Here is an 18,794-nt window from a genome sequence, read left to right on the forward strand (position 1 = left end):
AGTATAAAGTTCACTCACAACCATGATCTGCATATCTTTTGTGTTTCCTATCAGATGGACGTGAATGGTGCTGCTGGGTCCTTTTATCACTCTGCGAGTTGAAAGCGCACTGTGAGCTGCGTAGTCAGCACTGAAATGAGCAGGAGTGCCTTTTTTTGGCAGGAGTCAGAGCAGAATGCTCCCAGCTATCTGCCAGCAATCTTCTGCCCAAAAAGAAAAAAAATCCTGATGTGGACAGATGTGTGTTTGACCACTGCTACAGCGTTTGACATTTCACTCTCTGTACTCATACATTTTAGCATTTTCCCAGTTGTTCAAAGATGGTTGAAACCATATAAACGGGCTCCAGTGTCAGAAGCTGTTTTAAAACAGCCCTTAACGTAGCCAAGAATAAAGAAAAAAAAAAAGGAAATTGGTGATTATGGGATGTTCCTGACACCCTCTGCTCTGAACCGTCCCAGCTCACTGTACCGCCTGCCCTCTCTGAGTGCATTTACAGCTTTTTAACTGACAGAAGGCAGCAGGCGAAGTGGGGATAGTTCACCTCGGACAGTCGGACCATCAGCACCGGTGCCCCCAGGCAAGTGTCCTCCCTCCCCTGATCTTCTCCCTCTAGTCTACACAAATGACTGCACCTCTTCAGAACCATCTGTGAAGCTCCTGAAGTTTGAAAGGCAGCACCACTCCCATAAGTCTCATCCAGAATGACGAGGGCTCTACAAATTGACAGGAAGAGGATCAGCTGGTGCAGTTAGAACGATCTGGGGCTGAACACACACACAAAAACTGCATCTAAACAACCAGTCACAAGGCTTTCAGCAAGAAAACACATCTAATAAACACTTTAAAACAGCTCAATCTCTTTATTGACTGCTTCTAAGTCCTTTTAAATTACCTGTGAGTTGTCCTGTTCAACTTTTATTCAATTCACCTTCATGTATGTAGCGCCAGTTGTCGCCCAAAGTCATCGCACAGCACTTTACACAGACGCCAAGTCCAATACAGTCCAGTTCAGTTCAATTCACTGTGATTCAGTTAACCAAATTCATTTCAATGCAACTTTGAATAGATTCAAAGTTGATGATAATAGATGATAATAATGCCAGCTGATAAAAACAGCCTAGTTCAGAAGCCCCTCACTTTTGGTCCCCCCCCTCCCCCCAAAAAAGACAGAGACAGTTAATAAGAGTGGATGAAGGTGTTACTCTCTCTTCTGCCACTGAACCGCTGTTCCACAGCTCCCCCTACAGCTCAGCCCAAACCATATCCCGCCATCACACTGCCTATAAGACGTAAAAGAGAACAATGCTGATTCCAATAATAATGATACAAAAGGAATGACAAGAATAGCGTGAGGAAGGAGCCCAGAGCATCGTGGAAGACCCCCTGTCAGTCTAGATCTATTGCAGCATTAGAACAGGGCTGGATCAGTCTGGGTCTTATCGTGGTTTTACATTTCAGCCAGCTGAAGTGAGTGTTATCGGTCTTTATGTTCCCAAGCAAATTGAACCCTCATTTTCCAATTAACCTCACTGATAAGTGGTCATAATGTGAGTTCCCTTCACATTGTGCGTGTGGAAATGCTCTGACTTTCGCTATTAAACGTAGCTGTGAGTTCTGCTGTTGTGTTTTTATGATTTTATTTCATCGAACATTCAAGTAGATTGGCCATCACTATCATTCAAGATTGTTCCAAGACCACATTTATTCCTCAAACATGATGAGTCCCCAATATGCTTCCAGTTTTTAGTAACGCGTTGCACGGTTCTCAACCCCATTTGAGTAGTTTCAGCAATATCCTCAGATGCTCCATGCATGGCAGTCATTTCACTGCTCTGAAACAGATTACCATCTTCTCCACGACCACAGGATGTGTCTTCTGACATGGATGTCTGAGAAATGCGAAGCTAATAACGTCATCAGTTGGGTTTAAATAGCTTGTTGCCAGGTGCAACATAAATCATCCATGCAGTAATGATGTAGTGGGTGGCTCTTACCTATTTGCTTGGTTAAATGTGGGTGGTGACTTTTTTGGGGGACAGGCCGTGTATTTTTATGGTGTGGTGACCTTTATTTTAAAACCTTGAAATCTTAAATTTGCATAAGAAGTTAATGGGAGGATCAAAGATCCATCTTCCTGTCAGACACTAGAGGTACTGCCAGAGTGAAAACAAAATATTGATAATTGAAGTTCACCTACAACTAAATTAAAATGTCTTCATACACACACACACACACACACACACACACACACACACACACACACACACACACACAACATAGCTAATTGGTCTCTTTTAAATCCCACATACACACAGATTTACAGGGACATACAACGGTGTGTCTCACTTCTGCAGTGTTGTCACAACCTCATCCATGATGTATGAGAAGCCTCAGAAATCTTTAGCTGAGATGATCTCGGCCAAATTAATTAATAATTCATGTTTGATGGAGTCTTTTTAATATCTCAGGCATAATTAATAAGCAGAGGCATCACTTTCCCTCAGCAGTGAACATCATAAACATTGTCATCAGCAGATAAATGAGACAGAACGTCCTACCCTGCTTCGCACTCGAACATTTACACACTCGTGCACACACTCCCCCACACACACAGGCACGCAGAGATGGATGAGACAAGAGGCCTGGGGCGTAGCCTGGATCACTATTAGTCAAAGAATGAGAAATGAGCATTCACATGCACAAACACACAAGTTTGCAAGTGATGCGCAGCGGTACAGATGAGTGGAAAAGAAAACATAGAGGAGGAGTGCACATCCATATGGCAGCGACTTCAAATCCAAATCTCAGTTAATGGAAAATTAATTCAATAACGGGAAGGTATTACTCTCACAACCAGAACGCAGCAACACTGAGTCTCTTTAGGACAACGAGCCCTGCAGAGGGACGCGTTGGAAAAAGGACAACATAAACGCAGCCCCATGAGTGTGTCACTGTGTGTGGTGGCTAGATATAATCAGTGTACTGTGATGACGAATAGTCCCAGAGTGCAAGCTACTTGCTCTAAATAGACCATAATCCTTTACAGAAACACCAGACATTTCAGTTGATAAATTCACCTCTGCCTGAAGCCGGGGAGGTCTGGCTATGGAGAGGAACGAGGGGGTAATGTTGGTTTACACAACAAGCTAGCTGAGCATCCGGCTCGCACCAGCGGCAGCAGGAATAAATAGAGAAGAGATTAAAATAATGTTGAGCAGGTCGAAGACTGGAGAAAAAGGATTAAAAAATCTTATCCAATGATGGACTGAAGTAATAATCAGATTACCAGAACAAAGATCACTACGCCTTTTTTCCCCCAAGACCATGTGAAGGTTTACTCATGCAATTAATATCATCATCAGCACCAGCATCAACCCGAGCGTAATCACCATCATCTGAGACGACAGTCAGCATCTCCGATCCTAAGTGGGGCCTGTTTCCCCAGTCAGTTATTTTCTTCATTAAAAGAAAAACAGTTAATTTCTTTTGCTAATGAATATAACTGAGTAAGCAGATTTTGTTATTCTGTTTTACATTAATTCATATATACAAGACTGAAGATTGCGTTTAAGCTTAAATAAACACAGTAAATAGCTGTTACACTATGTCACAACATTTATACTACTAGATAACCACCTTTAAATAACAGTACAAAAGTAAAAATAACCAAACTAGTAAAATCAAATAATGAACAAAAACACATATAAAACTAAAATTATATTTATATAGCACTTTTTTGAGGAAAATTATTTCAAGGTCAGTTTAAATAAGATACGATAATACTTCCATATATCCCACTTGTGGGACATTTCCCTGTTACAATGAATATCTGAAACAGTTCTTTTGAATATATTTAATGAGCCAAAGGTGAAAGAGGAAAAAGAGCAAGACATAAAAGCATAAAATCGACAGGAAAACTTAAATTATTCATTTTGATTAATCCAAGCTAGTGACCTTGAAAAGGCACTGCAAGTTAAAAATACATGAAATATACAGTAAACTGTCATGTGAAGGTACGAAACCTTCTTTCAATTGTGTGTGTGTGTGCGTGTGTATGTATAAGTAAAAACATGATAAAAACATTAGGGTCTGACAGAAACCACTATAGGAACTTGTAAAGGGTACATCCCACAGACTGTGTGTACACACACACACACACACACACACACACACACACACACACACACGCATACATATATATGCCATGTTGCTTGGGAAGCCGGCGGGAAGCCTCTTGGGTGTGTTGTCACGGGTGTGAAATCAAATGATTGAGACTAAAATGGTTTTTTTGAACCAGGCTGTAAATATGTTTATTTCTGCTCTAAAGTTGGACATTTTAATGTGGAGGTTGATGGAGATTGTCTCGCTTTTGCAGCTAGCCTGTAGCGATGTGTTGAGGAACTGCAACAAGCTTTAGATGGTTGGGGCTTGGTGTATCTGTGCCTTTCAGCCAGGAGATGGGATACGCTGCAGCAAACCCCTACGACCCTGAAGCGAGTATAAAGGACCAATTGATGGAAGCCCCTATGCTATAGTCTATCAATCTCAAAATGTTTTAAAAATCATTTCCAGAATAATTGGAGTTCAAAATTCTACAGTGATAATAATTGGCAAGTAATCTTTACGCAAGTATACATATCGGTAGAATTTTATTTAAATAGATACCAATAATTATCAATATTCTTATAGATACTCCTACAATTTGTTGTTGTTTGTCTAGAGAGGCACCGACTGATCAGCAACCGATCGCAATCAGCCAATAGTGCCCCTATTGGTTTTGATCGGAGTTCTCAAAATAGTTCAAAGCAGGTTGATCCGATGACGTTTACAACACCAAACCGCCGCCAGCGTGTGCGTTCCCGCATCTCAGACTCAGAGCTCCTAAGGGGACATGGCAGTCTCAACAAAACATCAACACTGAAAATGGCGTTGCCGGAATGGGAGTTTTACAATATCCGAAAAGGCAAGGTGTGTGCAAATGAGACACCCCGAGGAGGAATGTTACAAAAGAATTTCAACTAGAGTTGTCCCGATCCGATCACGTGATCGGAAAGCGGGGCCGATCACGTGATTGCAGACTCGATCCGGACTCGGACGTTATGAGCCGATCAGGAATCGGATATCAGGGTTTCCGTTGTCCGGTAATTGCCGGACTTTGTCCGGTAAAATATGCCGAAGTCCGGTATTTTATAATCTCTCCGGTCAAAATGTCCGGTGAAAATACTCACTGGCGCCGACATCCACGTGTGCGTTGATTTATGGTTCCGCGTCGCACCGACGCAGAGTCGGCGACGCGCACCCTACGCCAGACCCTACGTTGAAGGCTCTGCGTTGGTGTGACGTGGGACCATAAATCAACGCACACGTGGAGTAGTGGGCTCGGAGCGGCAGCTATACACCGCATGCGCTGAGAGCACCGCATGCGCGCAGAGCACGCCTGTTTGTTTTGAAGCTGAAGCAGCCCTATGCTATCATGTCTGTTGTTGTTGATGTAAATAACCAATCACTGAGATATATTGCGCACGACAGCCAGAACTCAGGTACCAAAGTCAACAAAAAAAAAGTGCATGATGAGTTAATTAAATTATGAGAAGAAGAAGAAAAAAAAGGAAAAGGAGAAGTTCTCCTTTTCAAATAACAATATAAATAAAATGTTACCAAACAAAATGATGAATAAAAATTACCTGTAATGGCAGGCAACACATCAGCTGCAGATGCAGTCTCTCTGCTCATTAAAATTTTTTATACTGACTTAAGAATGTTCAAGCTGCCTACCTCCTATGTGCTCAGTTTACAGTACACATGTTAAAATATAATAAAAGGGTCATCCTGCATAATTTTCTTTTCTCTTCTTCATTTTTTATTGTTTTATAAAAGTATCGGATCGGGACTCGGTATCGGCAAGTCCTCAAAATCAAAGGACTCGGACTCGGACTCGGGGGCAAAAAAACCTGATCGGGACATCCCTAATTTCAACAACGAAGCTGATAAGACATTTGATAGTTTCTCACACAAAGGAGTATATTAAGTTTATATTAAGCAGAAAAAGAAAAGGATGTGCAGCAACGCCGCTAACTCCGCTGAACGTAACTATAAACAGCAGCAAGAAAAAGAACTACATCCTATGGTAATGGATTCATCAGCTGCTTTCTGTTGTAGCAGACATCGGGTTTAAACGCCTCGTTAGCTAACCCACGGTACGCGCTGCTGAGTCGTAAATAATTCACTGATTAATAACCACCAGAGTTATACCAGATTATATACAGTCACATCCAACCCCAACCCTTACGCAGGGTGACAATCATGTCAGTTGGTTTCACGAGTGATGTGGAGTTCTAGTGTGAAGAGTTGTGCTTCACTCACAAGAGTTTTGTGGGTCACACGCAGTGGATGCTATCGCTAAAGCTTTCGCAAAGCTTTCATTATTTTTTTTATTTTAAGATTGAATTCCTTTTTCCATGGGAAAACTAAGATTTTATAGTTTACAACTTGTATCAATTATGAGTGAAATGTCTACTGTTGTCCGTGTTGGTGCACATGTTGTATTGTACACACAATTACTGCCACAAGAAAGCTTAAGTTAGTAAGCTACACTTACTCTTTGTAAGCTGAGTTTAAGAGTCTCTAGAGTGTGAAATATAGCACATTGGCTCAGCATGTATTAAAACAGTCAATTCATGATACTTTCGTATCTCTTAATTTTGATACCTAATAATACCATGTCAGTGTTGTGTACATGAGACAACAATATTGAAGAATTTATGGATTTCACGCTGTGATCAGTGATCGACAATATCGGCAGATACTGCTTTTGGTGATCGGTGATTAGCCCCCAAAATCCTGAACGGTGCCTCTCTAATTTTATCAGTTTACGCCTCCCAGAAAGTAAATAAATTAGATAAATGAGGGCAAGAAATTCATTGAATGATGACTGTGGATGAACATTTGAGGACAATGTCAATATACTGAAATTCAAAAATACTTTATTAATTGTTTTCATATTTTTCACGGTTTAAATGTCTTCAAAGAAGAGTCATTGTAGAGGTTTATAGCTGTGAGCGGGGAGGATCTTCTGTAGTGGTCTGTGTTGCTGTGGATCTGAGGAGGCCTCTGACTGTAGACACCCCGTTACGGAATCACTGTCTTGTGAAGAGGATGCTCAGGGTTTCCATGGTCTTCTTCATTTTATCCTCTTACAATCAGCTACAGAACAGTCCCAGCCTTCTTTATCAACGTGTTCAGTTTCTGTAGGTACCTGGCTCTGATGCTGCTACCGCCACAAATGACTGCAGATGTGATTGCACTCTCCACAACAGAGCGCAATCACATCTCATAGAAGATACTCAACATCTTGCTGTAAACGCTGAAGGACCTAAGCTTACTCAAGAAGTGAAGTGTTCTCTGACCTTTCTTCTAAACAGCCAGGTGAGTCCAGGTGAGCTGTCTACTTCTTTTCCCATGATGGAAAAACTATCTGACATCATCCTGGCTCTTCTAAAATCCTCAATCTTCTTTGTCTTGTTCACTTAATTATGAGATGATTGTTCCCACACCATGCCTCAAAATGGTCCACAAGTTCTCTGTTCTCTCTCATCCATCACTGATACACTCCCCAACTGCAGACTATTTCTGCAGATGAATACCTGTCTCTTTTCATAAGCAGTTTGGCTTGTGTGTCCAAAATGGTTGGATACAATTGTTTCGACCATGAGAACAAAGAGTTTCAGCAAGTCCGCACGTCCAGGACAACAAATCGTCTGGAAGACATGAAACCCGATTTAAAAATCAGTCTAAATATATTAAGAGCTACAGAATCTGCTCTGCTCAAGGTATCTAGCGACATTATGATATCTGCAGACTCTGGGAAATGCACTGTTCTGATCTTGTTGGATCCCGCAGCATTTGACACCGTCAATCATGAAATCTTGTTATCAAGACTGCAGGATTTGGTTGGAATGTCAAGACCCGTTCTATTGTGGTTAATTTATAAATTAATTTATCACGTAGGAGCTTTAGTGTTTCAGCAAACCAGTTCTCGTCTGACTGATGATTTGCTGCGCGTAGTACCTCAGGGTTCTGTTTTGGGTCCACTTTTCTTTCTATTATATGTTCTAGCCTTAGGTAAGAAAATCCAAGAGTTTGCTCATGTTTCATACCATTTATTTGCAGACGATATCCAGCTGTACTGTTATTTTAAGGCCTCTGAGATTCAGAGATTGAAGTCCTTGATGGACTACATCCTTCTGCTGTTAACTAACCCAACCTGCACTACAAAACAGGAACAAAATGGACCAAGGCCTCATTTTGTCATCAGCAAAAACAAAAACGGACAAGCCCTCATTACGTCATAACCCGGGCACCAGGCCATGACAAATAACGGAGAGGGCAAGTGCGGATCAAAATGTTTCCTTTTAGTAACTTTAAAAAACAAAAGAAATGGTGCTGGCAGGAAAGCGCACCCAGACACTCCCAGAGGACGTCTTTTATCCTGTGGCTCTTAATGAATGCCAGGTGCGTCCCATCTGCAGCAATCAAGAGAGACATGCATTACGGCAATCAACCCGTTTCACACAATGCAGGGCCGTAACAACAGCATCTTGTGAATATGAATGGAGTATCATATATGAAATTCATTAAAACATCCGTCCATCCATGAACTATTAACTGTTATTCCTATTTAGGGTCAGATCACAACTATAATAATGTGTAATTTATAATAGTGTCAAAAGCTGTGATTCCAGCTGTGCATGTAAACATAGTCACTGTGTTAAAATAGTGAAAATGTCTTTTAGAGGCTCCCTCATCTACCACCTGAATGTCACAATTGAATATTTATTTTTTTAAAACACAGACAACAGAAATGTAATTTAAAATATGTCTCATTGTTTATGATTTATTTGCAGTTAACTCAACTTCCGTTTATTTTGCTCATTTTGTCAACTATTCACAATTAGCCAAATAGCTGTGGCGCATAAATGTCCTAATTTGAGATTTGTCTCTCTAAAACAGTTAAAAAAGGTGCTTCTGAAATATTTGTTTTGAAAAATGTTGTGCATTGCAATAAAAAAAAATGTTTCTCCTTCATCAATCTGAGCTTGTAGGTTTTGCAGAAATGCTCATGTGTTGCCATAGCAACAGGAGACAACTTGTTTTCCACCCCTTCTAGCCTCACTTAGACCTTCCTGCCCCTTATGCACAACACAGCCGAGCTCTGACTCGATTTCAGCTATGATCAGCTGGGTTCTCTCTCCTCTCTCTCTCTCCTTCTCTCTCTCTCCCTCTCTCCTTCTCTCTCTCTCGTATGCTGCTTCGAAGTCAGAGAAATTGAGCATGTCCTGTTCAGTCCAGGACTCCAGCTCTGGACAACCAGGCCTAACAGCACTTTCACATTCTCACATTATTGATGAAACCTGCTGGCAGATGTTAAAGAGAGCTGCTGTAATTGCTCATGTTGTCTAAGCATTACTAAATGTTATTGCTTTTGGAAATGACCTTGTTATAAATTATGAATCTGAAAGTGCAAAAAGCTAAAAAAAAAACTACATTATGCTATGCAACATGTAAACAAAATATACAAGGATTTTTAAACCCAAATTAACATGAGAGCATAAGAAATGTATCAAATATTTTAAATAAGATCGTATCGTTTAATTAATTATATGAGCCTATTTTAAATTCACCAGCAGCTACACATGTCAAAAAAGTCGGGTCATGGACAACAAAAGTAAGTGTAAGTTTTATTAAAGCAAAACAACTGGAAGAACATCTTGCAACAACTAAGCATAAGGTTAACCAGCAGCAGGTCAGTGATTAGGTATACAAGGAGCATCTGAGCTTATTAGCTTATTAATTATGTTTGGGGCTCAGGAACACTTCCAGAGGTGTCTTAACACCTCGCTTTACCATCCACAAATGAAAGGTCAAAGTTCTGTCATGCAAGCCAAGTGAGAACATGCTTTTAAAAACAGAGGAGTTGCAAAGTGGAAACTGTTCTGTGGTTAAGTGAATGAAATTGTTTTGGAAAATACGTATAAAACTAATGCTGCTTAAGATATTGAACAGTGGTGTCTCCAGAACTACAACTCTAAAGTGAAGGAAGAAAGCACTCCAACGAGTACTAGGAGGAATTATCTAGATGCAATAGTCTTCCTTACAGTTAAATACAATTTCAGTCAAATGTGAAAAAAGTCAGATGAGAGTCAGAAGCTGCAAGTGTAAGGAAACACTTCTCTACCAGAAAATTGGATATTTTTCCCATCCAGTTGGGATCCAATCGCTGTTCCAAGTGATCGGATCCAGATATTTCAGGGCTGTCATGATTGAGATCGCAATGGAGCATGGACGTTTGTGGGAAGTTTGGTTCAGCATCAGCATTTCCGGGAGAGAGACACTGGACAAGGAGGCATAGCTTTGCATTTGGCAGTCAATCAGCATTCTAGTCAGTACAACGAACTTGGAGCAGAGAACCGTCCAAGTAAATTCCCTCCACAGAGGGGCTAAGCCTACCAATAGAGATAAGGTAATCACTCAAAATGTAGCTCTTTTGCCTTATGAAGACAGTTGATGTGGCTCCAGCTCATAAATGACAAGGATAAACAGAGTGCCGGTGGAACAGTGAACAGTTCATGCTCGTTTGCCTTGTATTTTAATTCGAGGATGGACAGTTACAGGCTGACATTCACTCCAGATAAGACACTTTTCACCCCATATCTGGCAGTGAAAATCAATAGTCTTTCTCTTCTAGGCCAATTAAAGATTCACTTTACACTACATTTATACTTTACAATTCTCAAATTTCTTCAAGTCAGACATATGCATACACGAGGTTAACCCTGGACCGCTTGATGACGCTGTTAAGAGCGGTATTAAGAGCTTCTGATAAAATCATTTTAGTTGTAAGATGGCATGCACAGTAGTTCACCTGAGGCCGTGATCCCCTTAAGCCGGGCATACACTGTGCGACTATCGGCTCGTTTTGAGCCGATTTTCCAGTCGTGCGACTTTTTTTTGATCGGGCCCGATTTCTACCCAATCGTTGCTCGTGCCTCGTGCAGTGTACGTGGGGTAACGACGAGAGATTAACACCTCACGACGAGCTCCCGATCACAAATCGTGAGGTCGCAAGAAAATCCAGCATGTTTGAAATTCTCGTGAGGTACCGCACAGTTGAAGCAGTGCTGCGACCCGATTTGTCTCATCCTTTTGCAGAGAGCATGCGCAATCTCTGATGTCACGTCAAAAACTATTATTTGTAGTTTAAGGGCCAAATCCACAAAAGGATTGCACGGCTTTTGCGGCCGCTAAACCGGTGCAAATGAGACAAAAAGAGAGCGTCTAATTCACAAAGCACCCGCAAAGGGGGAATAGCTCCACAAACTGCGCTGCCAAGCAAATAGTGGCAGTCTGCGCCTGTGCCATTTGCATGCATGCAAATTAGGTAATATTCATACATTCGGCGCAAAATTGCCCCCTTTCTATGCAAATAAGCCTCATTGCAAAAAGCGCCTAATTCATAAAGGCCAGGGCTATTTGCCACACGCAAAAATAGTGGAGCAAATACCGTCTTTCAGAAGCGTGTATTAAACTGCGCGCAAACTCCTCATTCCCCGTCTGTCTCTGTTTCTCTCTCTCTCAATGTCATTCAAGCCTGTGTGATACTGAATGATATTAAGGGTGAAATCTATAGTCAGACATGACTGTACACAGTCAGATCAAGTGGGGTTGTGGACTTATCTCGGATTTAAAAATAAAAATAACAGGAGCTCATGATTCATCCATGTACAGTAAGGGGCTGCTTTATTAGCCTACAAACAATTCCACCATATAAACATATAAATCTAGAATGTGTGTGTTTAACAGCTTAATAATGTCATCACATCACAACATATATCAGACTTATAATAAAATAGCGCTGATCGTGTCCCTGTGAAGCTCAGCGTCAGTCAGGACTCTCAGCTGCTGCTGCAGATGCAGCCGCTGGACGGGTGGGCTGCCACCCGTCCCTTGAAATACGGAATTGTTACGTAATTGGGAATTAGAATTCATATAAAACAGTTTATTCCGTATTTCACAATCGTCCCATGCGCGTCTGTCACATACGCACACACTAGTTAAGCCTAATTATGCTTAAATAATGGTCCGCGTTAAATCGACGCAGAGACTACGCCGTATGGTACGCGGCGACGCGCACTGTACGGTGCGCCAGCCCGTACAGTGCTCTGCGTCGATTTAACGCGGAACCATAAATCATCCTTGAGCAGCACGGAGGGAGGAGGGAGGAGGGGGAGCGGGGCTCTTCGCAGTGTCCTGATGATTTGTAATACAGGCTGAGCCTACCGTTAGTTCTTAAACTGTAAAAAAGCTGGGGGGGGGGGGGACTAAAACATGAGTTTGAAAAGTGGGGGGGCATGTCCCCCCTGTTCCCAGTGGAAATTGCGCCCTTGCGCCTCACGGCGTTTTATTTTCACTCGCTTTATTTTTTATTTCTGCAGTTTTCATTGTGGACCAATGTGTGTGCAGAAATATGGAGAACACTTGAAACAGCTCCGCTCACAGACAAGGGCAAATTGCACTCAGCCGCAAAACTTTATGGGCGTGTTTGCTCCGGTATATCATTAGAGCAAAATCTTTTGTGAATAGGACCTTAAAGCGGGGCAAATTGCGGGCGCTAATGCAGCGCAATTCACAGCGCTATTTGCGGGCGCAATCTGTTCTTTGTGGATTTACCCCTAAGTGTTGCAAATTCACATTACAAATCATGTTTTAATAGCAAAAAAATACCGCATTTCCACGTAAGGTGCGGGTCGCCGCGTACCCTGCGCCGTAGGCTCTGCGTTGGTGTAACGCGGAACCATAAATCAGCCTTACGGCGTACCCTGCACCGTAGGCTCTGCGTTGATGTAACGCAGAACCATAAATCAGCCTTCAGTGTGTGCGCTGTCTGCTGTTGGGAAAACCTCTTTTTTCTCTTCTCACTTTGCTGGGACGCCGGTCCCTCCGCCGAGACACAACTTTTGCGGTTTGCGTTCTTTGTTGTGTCTAAAAATGATGCGCAGTGCCCACCCAATCAGAAACGGTACAGATATTTTGGGATTGTTTTAATATATATATATATGTATAAAATTTAAATTATAAAAAACTAAAGGATCCCCATAACCTTTGATCAGGTGGGCAGCCAGGACGCACGTTTGGGCTGGAACAGCCTACCCCTGCCCCAGAACCAGCCTCGAGTTCCAGTACACAGAGGTCCGACGGGAGGATTATGAACGTATAGTGTGAGCAGACGGGTCGCATCCGAGCATCGGCTCGTACAGTGTAAGAACATAAATCGTGGGTTCTGAACTTTTGAACTCCGCGATCTAGTCGTGCAGTGTGAGATGGGGCAGTCTCATACGATTCAAAATATCGCACAGTGTATTCCCGGCTTTAGTTTCAGAACTGGTAGGGACCACTTGATTTTTCATGACCTGACATGTGAAGCCTACAAAAGCAAGAGTACGATTTTACTTTGCCACCACTGTACATGGAAACGAAAAATACAAAGGCAATTCAAAAAGAGTTTGTAGCGGGCAAAAGAACAGCATATTATAAAAAGTTTAAGACCTTGTAACTCCGTTTGTGCAAAAACACAAACGGGGTTACAAGCTTGAACAACAATTAAATTGAGCTGTTGATCCCAGAGCTCTTAAAGTTAACCTGCCAAACTTCTGTCATGTGTTGTTGTTCATCCCAGGTTGCAGTGACCTCATAGGGACCATGTGATTTTTGTTAACCTTAAAAAAAAGGCGTATCATTTTCACATGTATGAAGATTCCATGTTTATTTGCCCACACAATAATATGCAAACAGCACGAGGGACACAAGGAAAAGGCTTCTCTTTCTGTGTTGCAGTTTGGTTCAAAATGTGCAAAAGATCTCAGAATAGCAACAAGCGCTTTGTGAAGAAGCGGGCTCAAACCGCAGAGTATCATTATCCACAGTTTAACACGCTCTAAACCGACATAAGCTGAAAAACAACAGCCAAGGAAGACCACTGCTACAAAGCCTACAACATGGGCCAGATTAAAGTCTGCAGCTGCACATAGAAGTCTTATCTTAGTTTTCAGAGACAAGTTCTGTGGTCTGAGACTAACATTGGACTGTTTAGTGTTAATGATCATCATTGTCTGCGGAGGAAAAATGAGGGAGCTCTCCAGTCTCCAAGCACCATGGCAACCAAAGTATGGGAGTAGGAGCATGATTTGGTTGGGTTGCTTTTCTGCAAGAAGGATCAGTGTTCTAAAATACATGGCACAGGCTTATATCGGTGGAAAATCTCAAGACGTCAGCCAAGAGGTTAAAGCTTGGGCGTGGATGGGTTTAATGTAGACAATTATCCCAAAGATACCTCCAGATTAGTTGAAAAGTAGCTTAAGGTGAAAGTGGAGGTGCTGGAGTGGACATTATAAAAGCCCAGATGTCAACATTTGTGGGCAGGTAGAAAGGTATGTGTGCAAGAAAGTCCCAAACTGGACAGGTCTCTTTGGGAAAGGGACAAAAATCCAGAAAGACAACAGTTAAAGTACCCTAAGACCAATCCTACTAAATACTAACCAGTGTGAGTAAACTTCTTATTCTAAAAGAAGGTATGAAAAGTCTCTAAATCATTTTCTCGCTGTGGTCTAACACATTACGAACAAGGAAAAACTATTTCTTCTGACTAAACTCTACTGTCAGACAGACAAGTTTTTTTTCAGTTTTTTTTCTCTTGACCTGATGTAAACCTATGTGGGCAAATGCACGTTTCTGGAGTGTGGCTTCAAAAAGAAAAGTCTGTCATTTACAAGTTGTTTGGCTGAACTCAAAATTGAGCTAATTACCAGTTGTGACAGGCTGTTTCCGCAGTAAATAGAAGATCTGCTGTCACAGGGTGCAATGGGGGACAAAAGCCAGTAACAATGAAATGGACTGTCATCAATTAAAAGATTATCACATGTCAGCATGTCTTCACGTTGCTTTAGTAGTGCTCAGCATATGTCAACATTCCTTCTCCATGTTTTCACCTGATGTGTCACTGACATGCTGCCAGTGAATTTATTAGGACACAGGAAAGAAAGAAAGAAAGAAAGAAAGAAAGAAAGAAAGAAAGAAAGAAAGAAAGAAAGAAAGAAAGAAAGAAAGAAAGAAAGAAAGAAAGAAAGAAAGAAAGAAAGAAAGAAAGAAAGAAAGAAAGAAAGAAAGAAAGAAAGAAAGATGAGAGCGGATGTGGAGCCGTGATAGAAAGATGACAGATCAAAGGAATGTAGTATGCAGGAAACACTGACGTTTATGAGGCATGGCCGTGGTGCAGACCACAAAACAGGTCCTGAATCCTACCAGGAAACCAAACTTAACCCTTTTTCCCCATCATTTGCTGGGTAAGAAATGTGACAAACAGTTCAGCACATCTAGAACACACATGTTTAGACACATGTGGAGATGCTGCTTCAACAGAATTTCAGCCCCTCTTTTTTTAAGCGTCAGTTGTTAACAATTTCCAGGAGGTGAATGAGTGAGAATCACTAGGGGTCTCATGTACAAAGAGTGCACAACAAACGTGCGTATGCCACTTTCTAAGCCCACGGTCGGATGTTCAAAAAGTGATTTGAACATGGAAAGTTGCGGTCTTTCACGCACAAATCATGTCTGACGTACACACTTTTCTGAGGTTTTGTCCATTGGCAACACTCGCTGGTGATGCAGTGAAGTGCAGAATATGAGGAAACGTAACGTCAACAATAAGTTCATGACCACACAAGGACACAGTCCCCACATCAGCAGATAAGTTACACTCGAGTGGAGCTGCAACAATCTCACAATCAACCACATGAACATATGAAAGTAGGCGCACAAGGATGGAACCTGTCAATCATAACGATGGAGCCTGTCAATCACAATGGCAGGCTTGGCTCTGTTAGAGGAACCTGCTGATGTAGGATCAGGAGGGAGTCTTCAGGGACCAGACTGACCTGCTGGTCCAGGACTAAGACTGGTCCATCAGCTGGTTCAGGTACCAAGAGGATCTTCTGGATCTCTGCACTGAACTGGACCAGCAGCTCCGGTTCAGACCAACATGAACCTTTCAGCTGGAGCTGCTACAGGTCGGACATCTCTGTCACCATGACGACCGTATGGGACGACTACTTAAGATAAAATCCAGATCATAAAACATCCCATAACTGTGTCTGAACAGACAAACATTAAAACACAATTTGCAGCTAAAACCCAGTTCTGTAAAGTTGCCTTTTCAAATAAAACTAGCATGTCACTGAAAGGTTGGTTGGTACGAACTGACTCAGCAATATACTGTATGAATAGTTTTTATTGAATGTTTAGGCGACTTTCAGAGCCTGATATCGAGTCGGCTGCAGGTTCTGCAGGATCCAGAAAGTGTTTCTCCGGTGATGGACCGGGACCGAGACCGGTCTCTCCTCCTGCGGATGCAACACTCAGAGTTACAGCAACTTTGCTCTTTATTTCTCACGTTTGCACCTCGATATAATCACGTTGGAGAAACATGTCTTTATTTCTGCAGCAGAGGAATAAGATCATGATGCTTCACGTTTTAAATATAAGTTTATGTTGTTCACATCGTTATACTTATGAGAGAGGTGATCGCGGACATCCACAATGCCAACTTTACACATGTACGTTGGGCTTAATCCGTCAGTATATAATATGCGTGACAATAAAGCGGAACAAGGAGCCGTTTTTTGTCCCACCAACTTGAGTTCTGGTTTCGGTTCTTAAAATACAAACAAGAAAAGGAGAGTGTAATGATGCACTAACGCTGCCCATAAACATTCACAAACCCTTGCGAACATAATAAAACCACAACTCTTCACGGAACGCAACACAAAGCAAAGAACAACAATACCCATAATGCAATGCAGCTTAAATTGGAAGAAATGCCCCCAAACAAATTATTTTTCCAGCCTCAACTTCTGACAGGAGTGTCTCCAGCTCACGGCCGATTTTTCTTTTTTTTATTTGTTTCACTTGGTTTTGCAAGTTCCTTGTTAGGATGAGCGGTTTACGTTAAGATCCACGCGCTCTTTGTGCCCCCTGGTGGTGTCGTCACGGCAACAACAGCATCAGCTACATCTGATGTTTGTTGACTTTTTTCTATGACACAGATGACGCTGATCTTCAACTGCGTGTATGTTGAGGCATGTCAATCAAAACACATTAAAGGTTGCGATTTTATTCAGACTCACGGTCTTATGCCAACATTAGCCTACATGCTACTTATATCAAGGCCCCCCACTTCAACTATAATACATATACACCTGCCCAATCTTCCATAAACAGTTAAAGGTGTGTGAGAAAGTGAACATGTCCACTTCTCCAGGAACGTCTGGTCATAGGTCGGTCTCTGTCTTGGGGTGAGATTCTGTTTTAAAGTTGGTCAATTTGGTGTGGTACCCACTATTTGACATCCTCCATCTTTTATTTTGTTATATTTCCATAAAGCAGTTGTTCATTTAATTACCTTAATGCTTACTCTGTATGTCTCTGCCATGAGGAGATCTGGGAGTTACTCAGCCTCAGAGTCGAGGACGCAATAAACCAGCGTATGTCCAGAACCTCAAAGGATGGGCCATTATTTGAACAACTGGACACGAAGATGAAAAACCTGGCCGAAAACACTCATTCTGATGTTCTTCCATCATCGTTTTGAAAATGACACCCGTGTGACATCTTACTGATGTGGGGACAATACGTCTTTCTACACGGCCACACAGGTCACGTTATGTTACCTAGATAGCGACACCGACTCGCCTTCCTTCCCCTCAACTCGCCTTGTTTATATTACTGACAAAGCAAGGGGAAGGGGCCAAGGCGGGGGATGTGACAGGGGAAGTTAGGTAGATGATTCTTATTCATTTATTATCATTGTGCACGCTTGGTTTGTGTTTTTTAGGTTGGGAGGGGTTATATAAATTGTATGGGATGGTCTTATTGTGCTGAACCACTTCATGGGATTATGTTTGTTTGTTTGTTTATTGGTACAGAGCATCCCTCTATGGATGGTCGCTGCCCAATTAAAGCAATTTGGGTGGTGCCATAAAAGAGGGCGGCTGGCTGCTCACAGGGAGTCCTGCGTGCCAGGAGAAGGAGTCTCCTGACCGCCTCCTTTAAAATTGTTTACACTGGCTAAAGAAAGAACCAACTGTCCTCTGAGCTGAAACCTTTCGGTCCTTTAATCCAACTTCCACCTGAAACTCCAACGCCACACAAAAGCTAGTGGGCTGATCGCGTGGCATCTCACAATGTGAATTACATAGTTTGAAGTGGGATGCTGGTAAAAGTAAATTCAATGGTTGACTTTTCTTAAATAAAAGTCTGTAAGATTCTTAATAACCCACCTACCACCACCTGCCGATCCTCACCACTTTCTATAAGGGCACGATCGAGAGCAGACTGACCAACTGCATGTCGATCTGGCATGAAAGCTGTACGGCAGCCGATCGATAAGCCCTGCAGAGAGTGGTGGATGCTGCAGCCAAAGTCACTTCCCTCACATCCATCGAGGACATCGCACACAGTCGTTGTCTATCAAGGGCAAACAAAATCCTGGCGGATCCCACTCATCCTGACCATGGAAAGTTCACCCTCCTGTCCTCAGGCAGAAGGTTTCTGAGCGACAGCTGCAGAACAGCCAGACTCCATGACAGTGTTTTCCCCAACTCCATAAGACTTTTAAATAAACAGAACCCGTTCCCTGTCTACCCTCGACAATGACTGTCTACAGTACTGCACCAAGCACTTTG

General features: G+C 42.2%; 1 protein-coding gene across 1 annotated transcript in view; it reads right to left on the reverse strand.

The window, feature by feature from the left end:
- LOC133449557 (receptor-type tyrosine-protein phosphatase gamma-like) overlaps positions 1–18,794 on the reverse strand; it is a 448,089-nt gene that overhangs the window by 328,345 nt on the left and 100,950 nt on the right. The window lies entirely within an intron of this gene.

This window comes from Cololabis saira, chromosome 8, assembly GCF_033807715.1.
Source record: "Cololabis saira isolate AMF1-May2022 chromosome 8, fColSai1.1, whole genome shotgun sequence".
NCBI classification, from domain to species: Eukaryota; Metazoa; Chordata; class Actinopteri; order Beloniformes; family Belonidae; genus Cololabis; species Cololabis saira.